Below are 12,438 nucleotides of genomic sequence, written 5' to 3' on the forward strand. Positions count from 1 at the left end.
TGGCTCCTTGGTCCTGAGATTTCTGATCCTGGGCCTCTCCTGGTCCGCGTGGGCAGAGGCCCAGGTATCCCAGGGGCGCAAGCAGTTTGCAAGCGCCCCTGGGATCACGTAGGCCATGGGGAACCAATCAAAGGTCTACACACAGATCTGTCAAAAGTATGAATGGGGATCACTCAAAAAATTTAAACATTAAATAATTTTTTTTTAAATCACTTATTTAAAATTAGCTAAAATTACATTAAATTAAATATATTAAACAAAAGTTTAATTTTTTGAAAATAATTAAAGTTTTTTATGGGGCTAAAAATAAACGTAGCTTTTCTAAAAGTATTTTTTAAATTATAAATGAGTGGGGAAAAAAAATTTTAAAACTTTTTTTAAACTTATGCTGGTAAAAGCTTTTAAAGGTTTTCAGCGGGCGGAGGTTGTGCAGAAAGCAGAACACTCTGCCCGCGGAGGCCCTTCTCCCGGGCAGGCGGATGATCTGTCAAGAGGATTCTTGACAGATCGGAAGTGCCGGGTTTTAGCGCATGCGCTTCGCATGCCTGAAACCGGCATTTGCGAGGTCCCTACAGGTGTGTACACAGCTCGTACACACCCGTAGGGATCGGAATATCCGGCCAATAAATTTACACTCGGCTTTAGTAGCACAATGAGAGGTTAATATGAAAATATCAAAAGATAGTAAAATACATCTTCAGTTGCAGCAACACATTTTTCAGTTCGTCATTATATTTGCATGTATGTGTGTACTTTACTTCCCATTGCATTTCAACAGCTTTTTGAATAATTTCCAGTTCCTCCTTTATCAACATTCCTTACACAGGGTCTCCTTATGAGCATTGCTTGTTTTTCTAGTTAATTATGGGTAGTAATCTGTAATCCCTTACTCTGCCATTGTGCTCGTTCTTCTGTGTCTTTCGGGGTACATTTGTATTTTGCTTCATTTTATCCGTTTTACTTCTGCAGTTAGATCGGGATACCCTATAGTTAATTGCTTTTATTGTGAATGTAATATGTAAAATTTTCTGGCCTGTCATCATATGTTTCCATATATTTTGTACTTTATTTGTATCATGTGTTCGAGTATAGTGTTTATTTTTTTCCTTTTGACTAATAAGTGTGTTTTTTGGTCTTACTGGTCCTTTGTGCGTTTCTACAGTTATTATCAAGGGAATGTTGTTGCTCTGTATACCAGATGTAGTGTTTGCTTATGTCGAGTATTAATTGGGGTTGTGTGGTACATTTGAACTAACATCTGTTTGCTTTTTTTCCTCTAGTCAAAACAGTTCTTATTGCTGCATTTTGCAGCAGCTGTTGTTCAATGGGTCCCCTGGTCATATACATACCGGAAATAAACTATCTGGAGCATATGGTGATGTCTTGCACAACAACTGGCTGTAAAAATGGACTGAACACCAATTAGGATGTAAAGTTGGTTGAAAGTTTTCTCATTGAGGGAGGCCTAATAGCATTGTCAGTAGAACACCTACTTTCCTAGCAGAGGGCCAGGTTTAGGTTGCAGGACAAGTCCACCTGCCACTACTGGAGTAAGTTTTATAAGCTCTCAATCATGCTAATACATAACTCTGTGTGTGTGTGTGTGTGTGTGTGTGTGTATGTGTGTGTGTTTTGGGGGAGTTGGGTGGTTGAGAGATGATGGAACTCATTCTGCTGGTATTGTATCCTATAGGCCTGTTGATTGATTATAGAGTCATAGAGTAGTCTTCAATGAAGACAATTCTACTCTCCCAGTTCAAGAAGCAGTATGATGATTAGAGGCTAATGCATGAAGGGAGATTGGGAATGAAGGAAGTAAAGAATCTTGCTGGTAATGTTCACGCTCAAGAGTTCGCTTAACATAAGTAATTGCACTGTACGGTGTGAAATTACCCTTACTGTATAAGGAAGGGGATAAAGCAGCCATGTTTTCTGCTCTTGATAGCTCTTCAGTGATACCTGCTGGAGTGTGTGTGAGTAGAAATAGGGTCAGGATATGATCAGGCTCAGCTGTGATATCTGTCAATTGAAGTAACCTGTGTTGTATTTAAACAGTCCTCTGTTGTTCCATTGAGTAGTAAAGAATTCAGTCTTACGGTTATAATCAGTTTATTTTTCCTACTTTCACATAAGAAACAATCTAAAAGCAGAGTATAACTTCAGAGTATAATGCAGTTTTCAAACGGAGTTTCATCAGCAGTTCTGAGTGTAGACATGCACCCAAGACAGGTTTCTCTCTTTTTTCTAAACTTAACACAAAAGCTTCTTTTTTTATGCACTATTTTCTTTATCAAACTGGAAGTGGCCTGGCCTTATTTGGTAGTCTCTGGTTAAATGCACTGTCCTTCAGCTGATGCACACAAGTTTACATTTCTCGTACATCAACGTTTGTTAGTTTACATTCAATGTACTGCCCTTCAACCCATCTGTACATCAACATCCCCTTGCGAAGGTTGCAGTTGTATGTGGTGGGATGTTTACAGTATGGCAATACTATAAACATCCAAAGGCCTGACAACAATCTTGGCTGTTGCTAAGTGAAATCTATATCTCCCACTCTCTCTCTCACGCTCTCTCTCTAATGATGCCAACCACCTTTTTTCCCGTATATTAAATGATCGAAACAGGAACACCTTTCAGAAGCTGAATTAACCGATCTCCATATGCCAACAACCTGCTGATGCGCACTGTTGAGACATGCACATGAAGAAATGTAACAAGGTTTAGTTAGTGGAGAGGTGCCAGTAACCATGGAACCTAACTCAACATGAATCACTGCTTTCAGGAGAGATGGGGAGACAACTGGGAAAGATTTTCCACACATGAGTCTGATTCTGCCCTCACCTGATGCTCATATGTGCTCTTTCTGACAAGGGTCACTGGATAATAATCAGAAACAGGAACCCTGAGTGATTTTCCCCTTCACAATAGTGAGACTAACCATCATATTCCTGCTGTTTGTGTCAAATCGTATGAACAGATCTTCAATTGTAAAACAGCCTACTAAATATTTCACCTGGTATTTTATATGATTATAGCAATGTAATTAATGGAACCATCACTAACAAATGAAACAATATGGAGGAATGATAAGACTGAATTTTTGGGCAGGATAACAGGCAAATCTCTGCCTAAGATCTTGCAGGTTGTATTTAATAACTGATAGATTCTCTCATGTCCTGTATATGGGTTGACATGCTGGCATAAAGTGCTAGGAGTACTTTTCACTTGTAAGTGAATTTGTAATTACTGCCAAACAACCTCTCTGGCACCGAAAATTTCATTTTACAAGCGTGGAGTCTCGTTTGTTCAGAATTTAATTAGTGTTGGAGATTTTTTAAAAAGTTAAAATAATTTTTTTTTTAATTTTTACTTTGTCTCTTTTACCTCTTTCTTAATCCCATCTTTCTTCCCCTCTCTTTATTTTGCTTTCCGTACATAATTTTACAATGAATAAAATCTAATTTATATTTCCTAGTTTACACTTCCTGGTTTAAACTCCGTGGCCTAGAAATTCGGGTGGTTTGTGCCACCCGTTAGCACGGCGATATGTCGAGAAAGCGGCGGCCGGCGCTCGTCCACCAGCTGGTGGCGGGTACCGCGGCGGCTGCCATTTTTGGCAGGTCGTCGGCTCTGGTGGTAACTGCTATCGGCAAGAGTATTTTAATGAGGTGGAGTGTGACATCAATCGGCTTGCAATGCCGAGTTGACACCAGCTCATTCATTTTGGAGTTCTCCGCTCGCATTGCCGCCCAACCTAATTCACGCCAGTATTTGCTGCTGCTAACCGGTCTTTCAGCAGCATTAACGGCAACGAGGCGTCTGGCAGGACTTATGAGGATGGACGCCAGAATTTTCAACACCTCCTTTGCCAAGGTTCTTCTTTTAAACTTCATTTTTTGCCCATCAGTGGCTGGTGGGGGGCAGTGGGGGGGGGGGGGGGGCGGTGTTGCATTTTCTGGCAGCTTTCCAGGAGGCTTCCAGTGTTTGTGGGTCAGTAAATCAATGGGTGAAATTCATTGCAACGATTGAAGCTGATCTGTGATCAGATCTCTTTTATCTGCATTCATGTCATAAACAAACAAAAAATCGACAAACATCGGGTGATAGCTAATATTTTTGGAGTACGTACGGCAATTGTTCGGGTCGCTCCTTTCTTCCCCGCTCCCCTACGCTGCGAGCGGGAGACAGAGACAACCTTTGGCCTCCTTCTGAGATTAACACTGCTAAAAGCACATTGCACTAGCAAGTTACTGCCACGCTGATGATAATCAGCAGGCAGTACCAAAATGCTGGCACTACCTGTGCTCTCTCAGCCTGTGGCCATTATACTTGGCCGCCAATGTTACCGGCAGGTTTCCAGCATTCCCCAATTTCTAGGCCTGCATGTCTTAGTGAGGTTTCTTCAATCTGATTGGTTGAAGAGCCAGCAGTTGCTTTACCTGCTCTCTCAAGCCATAGAAACCCTGTAGAGGGCACCGCACTGGATCAGACACCCAATGACAGCAAGTTGCCACTCAAAAGCCCGCAAAAACTCTGCGGGCAGCTATCAGCATAATGAACAGCAATTCTTTCGCCACTGACCACAAAATCCGGGCCAATGTTGACCTGTTCTTGGAGTTCACTTAACTCCCTTGGATGCGAATGCACCAAAAGTCGACAAATACATATAGGGGGCCTTGCTGTAATTTTCAGCAGCCGGAGAGTGAGTGAAGTCTGTTTATAATATCATTTCTGTCAGGTCAGCATGAAGCGATAAAGTGCACATGAGTTGTGTGGTGGTTATGTACCCATTCAGGTTTTGCTTCACCACCTTCATAAGAAGGATTACTGGAGAATGTGCTGTCCCCATTATTCAAATGAGTTTTATACATGTGAGATAAATATGAGCTCCAGTAGTATCGCAATAAAGTATCATTGAAGTATTTATTGAGGGTGCATTGCTTCATCAATCTTCAGGTTATCTAGTTTCATAATGACACTCATTATGAACAGTTATTTTCTGCTTGAACGTGGATTAACCACTATCATATCCATTAACAGGCAGGTAATTGGCTTTAATCCTCTTCCCGCTGCTAGGTGTCAGGTCCATGCGCAAATCGGGGACCCGACACCTGGGGAAATTGTCTGGAGGCGGGATCGCAACCCGCCGTCAATCAAAATGATTTTACCCTTTGAACTGCCTCCAAACCCGCCCTCTCAGTGCCGATAAAATCGTGGCCATAGACTTTAACATTTTACTTGTTAAAATGTAACAAACCATTTCCTCTTTTTTTAATTTAAAGCCCACTATAATTTACTTTTCCTTTTTTTTTAACCTTAACCCTTTATCACTTTTTGCCTGTTGTAGTTTCTCTATTTCATTGTTTAGGTCTCAGTTTTTGATATTAACACGATTATTTATATATAATATTTAACATTTCCATTCTTCCCAAGATTCAATCTTCAGCTTGTGTTTTTCTCTCTGGCATTATTTCTTAAAGTGCTCTCCCCATTTCTTCTCTTATTGACTTTAAATCAGCTCACTATAAATATGGTATCGGCACCACAGACAAAATTTGTCCTATGGTTGCAGGTCTCTGTTCGACACAAGAAAATCAAATCAATCTTCACACCTCAACTGTTTGAAAAAAGAGATTCAAAAATGTTAAATAAAGTATTTTAAAGAAAAAGCCTGGGAATGTAAGAATACATTATATTTTAGGTAATAAAAGTAAAGTTAAAATTATGAAATATGAGAGATGGTTGGAGGTTAATACTACAGTAATAAAGTTGCTCCTAATATTTGAGTAGCTTTAGTACTGTTACATGTGTTTATTTCAGTGTCAGTCCATAAGCTGAAAACATTTTTTATAAGGCTGGTGTAAGGAGAATGAAATCTGCATGACCTGGTAATCTAAGCGTTAACATGCTGTGTCAAAAAGTAGCCTTTAAAGCTTTGAGTTTATCTCTTCCCCCACCCCAATTCAAAATTGAACTTTAAGATGTTCAGTCAAGGAATTAAAATTGCACCCTCCCTTTCATTACTTAACTCATTTGATGAAATAATCCCATGTGAGTTTGTCTTGCTGGTTTCAAGCAAATGCAAATTATTCATTTTCTTCCCTTGATGTCACAGGTTTGTACCAAAACTAAATGCAACTCCCATTTGTCAGCTTGTTAAATCAACTCTCTTGCTAATTGAGCGATTCTTCCTTACTGCAGTGCTACAGCTCCCCTCAATTTATTTTCCGTGCCTTTTCAGCATCACAATTTTGTGAAATTAACTTGTGCACTTTAGACTTTTGCCATGTTACTGTGAAACTGATTGATATCCATTTTGTCAGTCTATACGTAATCGTCAAGGTCCAGTATTGCGTTCTTCATGCTGCTTATTTTAGAATAGGTATTGTACTTTATCAGTAAGATAATTCCTGCTGCCATGTGCTTTTTAAATTTTTTAAAGCATTTTTGTTAAGACCCATGTTTCTCATCTTTACTATTTTACTTGATTTGATTCTTATCATTTTCCATTTCATTTTTCTCCTGCATCATCCTATTTGAAACAGTCTTCGATGTTGCATTTCATCAAAATAGATAAACTCTTTAAGGATTGCAAGTGGTGGTCCTGAATCGACAATGCTAAAAGAGATCAAGGATCAGCATCTCCCCTTATCTTCCACACTACAAATACTTCTCCCTAAGGGCTATTAAAGATGGTTACATGCATTCATTAAAATAGTGGACTGTTAAAGAATTTTTTATTTATGATTAGGTGTTCTATCTATTCCTTAAAATCAATAAGGCTCTTGAAAAAATAAGGCCAAGTGTTCATACAGTTTTTAAGCATACATGTAATACCCACTGGAAATGTTATGTATGCTAAGTATGGTTATCAATCTTTAACTTAGACACTATTATCATTGTTATAAATCCCTGGGTTAAAGTTGCCCATGTGAAGGTACGGCAAGAACTTTTAAGGACACAATGTGACTAAGAGCAGACTTTCCATAATTCTGCACCAGTATCAACTGTTGCAGACAGTGAGGCTGCGCAGTCTCCAGGCAGAAACCCCAGGAGGAAGGGGTGGAGTTGGGTTTTTTCGAGCGGGAAACGGGAGCGACTGGAAGAAAAGAGGGCAGGAGCTCTGAAAAGAGGGCTCAGGAGGCAAATGGCTGCCGCATCCCGTCCCGGGCTTCCAAACTCGGCCGCCGCCCTTCGTATTAGTAGCTCTGCATCCGGAACTCAAAGTGGGATTCAGTGATCGTGAAGAGAATTCAACGAAGGGGTTCGGAGTCGTAAGTCTTGCAGACATTATACATACCATGAGCTCCAACTTAAGTGCGCCAACGAAAGAGTGCACTCGAATTTGGACACAGGGACAGATTCTCCTTTGAATCCATATAAATGGAGAATGTATGTTTATTATGTCTAGATTCATTCTAATGTATGCAAATGTCTAATTTAGGTCATTGACCCGTAATCTTCTGATACTGTCTGACGTTAAAACTATAAAGTAAGATAATTAGAATTAAGCCATTGTAGTAGTGATCTCCTTACTGGACTATAGAATATTGTCTACAACAGAGACCACATCTCACATATATCTAGAGAACCGTGAAGGGGTTACATACAGTACATGTAATAGTACTTAAACATAGATTTAAAAGATAGTACTGATAACCATGATGGTTGGGGATTCAACCGTTACAGTTCTGAGCTCAGTATTTCAGGCCGTTCAAACCTTTTTAAATCCAAATGCTCATTACAAACTGTCACTTTTTATACATTTATCTCACCCCGACTATGTGACAATTCGCACGTTTCTGTGTTACATGATTATACCAAAAGTTAACTTCATGTAAGGAGCATCTAATTGGACTTGCACTTTATGAAGAATTTCAGTAAATAAGCTGATTTCTTTACTAACAAGCTCTTTTACTGTTGGGCTAACAAGTTTAGTATAACTCTCTTACTTTGTTATCTTAGCAATAACTTTGCTTGTTACAAATAATTGCGATTCCATCAAGTTAAACCTTTCATTTTCAGTGTGGGAAAAATTTTAACCCCCAAGGATGCGTGGGTCGGGGGCAGGTAGGAGGTAAAAGAAAATTTAAATCTCAAACCTGACTCCAACTCGCCTCCAACCCACACATTTCCAGTTTTAACGGAGGCCGGTCGGGGGCGGGCAGCCAATCCGCTGTCAGGAGGTGGGTCGGTCAGTAAAATCTTTTAAGGTGGTCGTGTGCCTACATTTTAACAGGATTTTTATTTTTAATCCCTGAAGGCTGGGTTTCCGAGGCCTCAGGAATTCCGGCAGGTAAAATTAAACAAGAAGGGCCAGATCCATGAGGTTCGTGCCTTTATTGCACTGCTTGTAGGCCAGGAGGAGCAGATGTGTTTTCTCCCGGCCCAACAAGTTAACCTCTTTACACACTCGCCATCGGCCGATCTCCTGCAATCTCCAACTCCCCTCCGCCCTGCCCGATCTGCGACTCCCCACTGATCTCCGACTGCCCACCGATCTCCGAATGCCCCCTCCCCCCAACTCCGGTTCCCCACCCCCCCCCACCGATCTCCGACTCCCCACACTCGATCTCCCCAATCTCCGACTCCCCCACCCTCCCTGCGATTACCTACTTACCTGCCATCTGCTCCCTGGCTGTTTCCCACTGCTGAAAAATTTAAGAGTTCCTGTGGTTAATTCCAACAGGATGTCCAGGAATTCTCCCCCCACAACTCTCTTCACAGCCCTGAGTAAGTATCGGGGCCTTTGTCTTTGATTCTGTACCATTCGACACTAGCTAATTCACCCATTCTACAGAAACTCCAATTAAAATGATATTTAGCTAGTTTTTTTTTGCAAGAGTAACTGTTGTCCTTGCACCCATTATCAGTGATTACAGCTCCCTGAAACTTAGGAACCAGTATGCAATGGCACAACATAATGGCCCAGATTTGGCGGTCGGTATGACGGCATACTCTCGGAGTACACCATCATACCGCCTTTGAAATGGACAGAAAGTTTAGGATTTGCATGCGCTAAATCCCGAACTTGTGATCTGTCCAGTTTCCGACTTGACAGATGATCCACACCGACAGGGAAATCGTTATTTGCTGGCGTAGTGTTGGGCTAATTGCCCACCAACTGCCCAGCAATTACAGAGGAAAATCTGTGCTCTAACTCTCTGGAGCAGGATTTTCAGGGGGGAATCCAAAAATCTGAGCGCAGCCTTCTGGCACTGAGACTGCATCCTTCCTTGCACCCTCACAGTCAAAGTCTTGGATGGATAAGCATAGGCACCTCTGCCAACCACCTCTGAGCCTCCTACAACAACCTTCAACTGTGATGTGTGCAAGGCTCCTTTAGATGTCTGAGCTGAAGGCAAGTCATCGTTGACATCATCAGACTCGGTCCAGTTAATTGGCCGGGAATCCCGCCTGACTAATTCAATTGACTTAATTCAGTTAAACGCACAGTGGAGACCGCACTGATGAAATGTTTGTGATGGCTACGTGGCCCCCACGCACCCGACCCGACTCAAAGGTAAAAATTCAGCCCCTTGTGCCAGCCTTGGCTCAGTGGTAGTGTTCTTACCTCTGAATTTAGAAGGTGGTGGGTTCAAGCCCCACTCCAGAGACTTGAGCACATAATCTAGGCTGACATTCCAGTGCAGTACTGAGGAAGTGCTGCACTGTCAGAGGTGCCGTCTTTCGGATGGGATATTAAACTGAGGCCCCGTCTACCCGCTCAGGTGGACGTAGAAGATCCCACGCCACTATTCAAGTAAGGACAAGGGAGTTCTTCCCAGTGTCTTGACCAACATTTATTCCTCAACCATCTTCAGTAAAATAGATTATCTGGTCATGTATCTTATTGCTGTTTGTGGGACTTTGTTGTGCACAAATTGGTTGCCACATTTCCTACAACAGTTCAAAAGTACGTCATTGGCTGAAAAAGTGCTTTGCGGCATTCTGAGGCCATGAAAGGCGCTATATAAATGTAAGTAATTTCTTTTGCTGTCATTAGCGCCCAGGGTATAAGTGTTTCCCGGTGCTAGTGATAGGAAAATCAACCCCCTAATATTTTAATGTTTAGGCTAGAGGGCTGCAAAGTGCCTGGTAGAAAGAAGTGCTGTTCTTCGAGCTTGCATTGAGCTTCATTGAAACTGTGGCCCCGATAATCACTGGGGCGGGGAGGAGTTATGGTGGGGAAAGCCGGAAGCCCATGTTTAACTCCATGGTGTGTGTGTTTCTTTTTAAACAGATTCCCTGCTGAAAGCGAGCCTGACAGTCGGGCGGGGAAATCCTGTGGCACAAGGCCCCAGCCCAGGGTCAGGTAGCTTTAGTGGTTGTTGGGGGGTAGAGATGGTGGGGGGAGCAAGGATTGGGTAGAGCGTGGTTGAGAGGGTCGGGGGGTGATCGCGGGGGTCGGAGATCAGTGCGGCAGAGATAGAGGGGGGTTCAGTAATTCCAATTTACACCCTCCCCCAAACCCAGGACCAATGTATCCAGAAATGTGTGATGGTCCCGAACTGTATGTGGCTCTGTGCATTCGGCAAACGCTGCCCTCTGCTGACAGGACTCCTGGCCTTGCCCTGCCAGAATGATTTCAATGAGCTCATCCTGCTTTTCTGACCGGGTCCGCCTCCTCCAATTTCAGTTTTCAGAAGTGCCGCTCCGCTGCATTTAGATCGCTGCGTCCGCGACCCAGGAATTTCCCAGCTATTGTTCCTCTCTAAATTTCGATCATTTAAATCTTCTCTTCGGTCCTGATGAGTTCACCTTTTGTGTGTTTTGTGGTGTATGTAACCTGTACCACCTTAAGAGACTACCTTAAGAGATGGACTACTTTCTCTTGGCTACTGTATATTGTAGTACCGGTGGTGACCACACCGGTATATAAACTCTGTGTAGTAATTTGCTAAGCAGTTCAGCCCTGACCTTCGATTAGTAAAGACCTGTTTAAGTTATTCTTGTTGTCTGTGTCCAGTGATTTAGAATAAGCATATCTGGGACACTCAGACTCAACATGTTTTATGTGGAGTAACTTCAAAGGAGGAAATAAAGATTCCCCACTGTCCTGTTTCTCTTCTACAGAAACACACCTATATTTACTTACATGCTAGTCTAAGAAAGGGTTCAGCCTGAAGCATTAACCTATCTTCTCTCTCCACAGATACTGACTGTCCTGTTGTATATTTCAGACATTTTGGGATCGATTTTTAACTCCGGGCACGTTAGGGGAGGGAATCTCCTGCAGAGAGTTGAATGTGAAGCTCAGGCCATTTTAACTCCTGGGTCTCATTAGCATGTGACATAGTCGCCTCCTCAAAACCAGCGGGAGTGACATCAGGGTTGGCAATAGAAGCCTGACGACGCTGGGGTCCCTAGCATGAAGTTAGTGCTGGGGTGGGGGGGGGGGCTGGTGGTTGACAGGAGATGCCGACTTTGGGAGGCCAAGGCAAGGCTGGTGCTGGGGAGGCCCAAGGACCCCTTAAAAGGCCTAGGGAAGCACTCCAGCTCCTCCTGACGCAGAAGGAATCCTCAGAAAAGTTAAATAAAGAGATTTATCTTCAACACAACAACTGGACAAATGGAGTACCACAGAAACGAGCTTTTGGAATTACCAGCATGAACCCACTTTGTATATACCTAAGCATTTTCAGAGCAAAAGAAGTGCCACTGTCTGTAGACAATACTTATTGCAACTCACTCACTATGGCCTCGGCCTGTAATTATAACAAGACGCTGGTTAACCAAGCCTGCGGTCCAGTTGCTCATGCAGTTGAGCACTTCATTCGCAGCCAGTAGGTTGTGAATCCTTCTCGCATCAGTTCTCAAATAGATAAAGTGCTACAAGGAGAAAGAACCTGACACTAGAGCTCTCATCTTACATGAATCACACCTTTCGAAATAGAAAAGCCCACAGTCCAGATCATGCACTTTCCCATCCCTAGATAATGTGTGGTACAAGAGGACAAAATTAAGAGGTAACAAAAAATAAAGCCAGATGACTATTATTTCTATGGCATTTAAAAAAAATTTTAAGCTGCTAATTGTTCTTGACTGCGTTATATTACTGTATTAAATCATATAAACTTTTACAATCTGGATCCTCTTGTAGAAATCTTAAACCAAGCTAATTTCTCACCTATTAGGGGATATCTATTTTCTCCATTCACTAATTTTGGCAAAAAAGTAGATGCCAGTATAAAGTGTTGTTCCCTGCTTTATATGTCTACTTCTTTACTAAAATTAGCAAACTGAAAAAAATATATCCTCACTTTACAAAAAAGAGGCGTTAATAATATATTCATGTTATACAACATATTCCTACCAACAAGTCATGCTCCGATGTGCAGTGTTTCATTAAAATTCTAGTTACCTTGCATAACTTGGCTAAGTACAAGCAGCCACGTCTGACATTTCTAGAAGTATGTAGTGAATGAAGACTGG

The sequence above is a fragment of the Somniosus microcephalus genome, chromosome 14 (genome assembly GCF_052327205.1).
Source record: "Somniosus microcephalus isolate GS21.2 chromosome 14, FLI_Smic_1.0, whole genome shotgun sequence".
NCBI classification, from domain to species: Eukaryota; Metazoa; Chordata; class Chondrichthyes; order Squaliformes; family Somniosidae; genus Somniosus; species Somniosus microcephalus.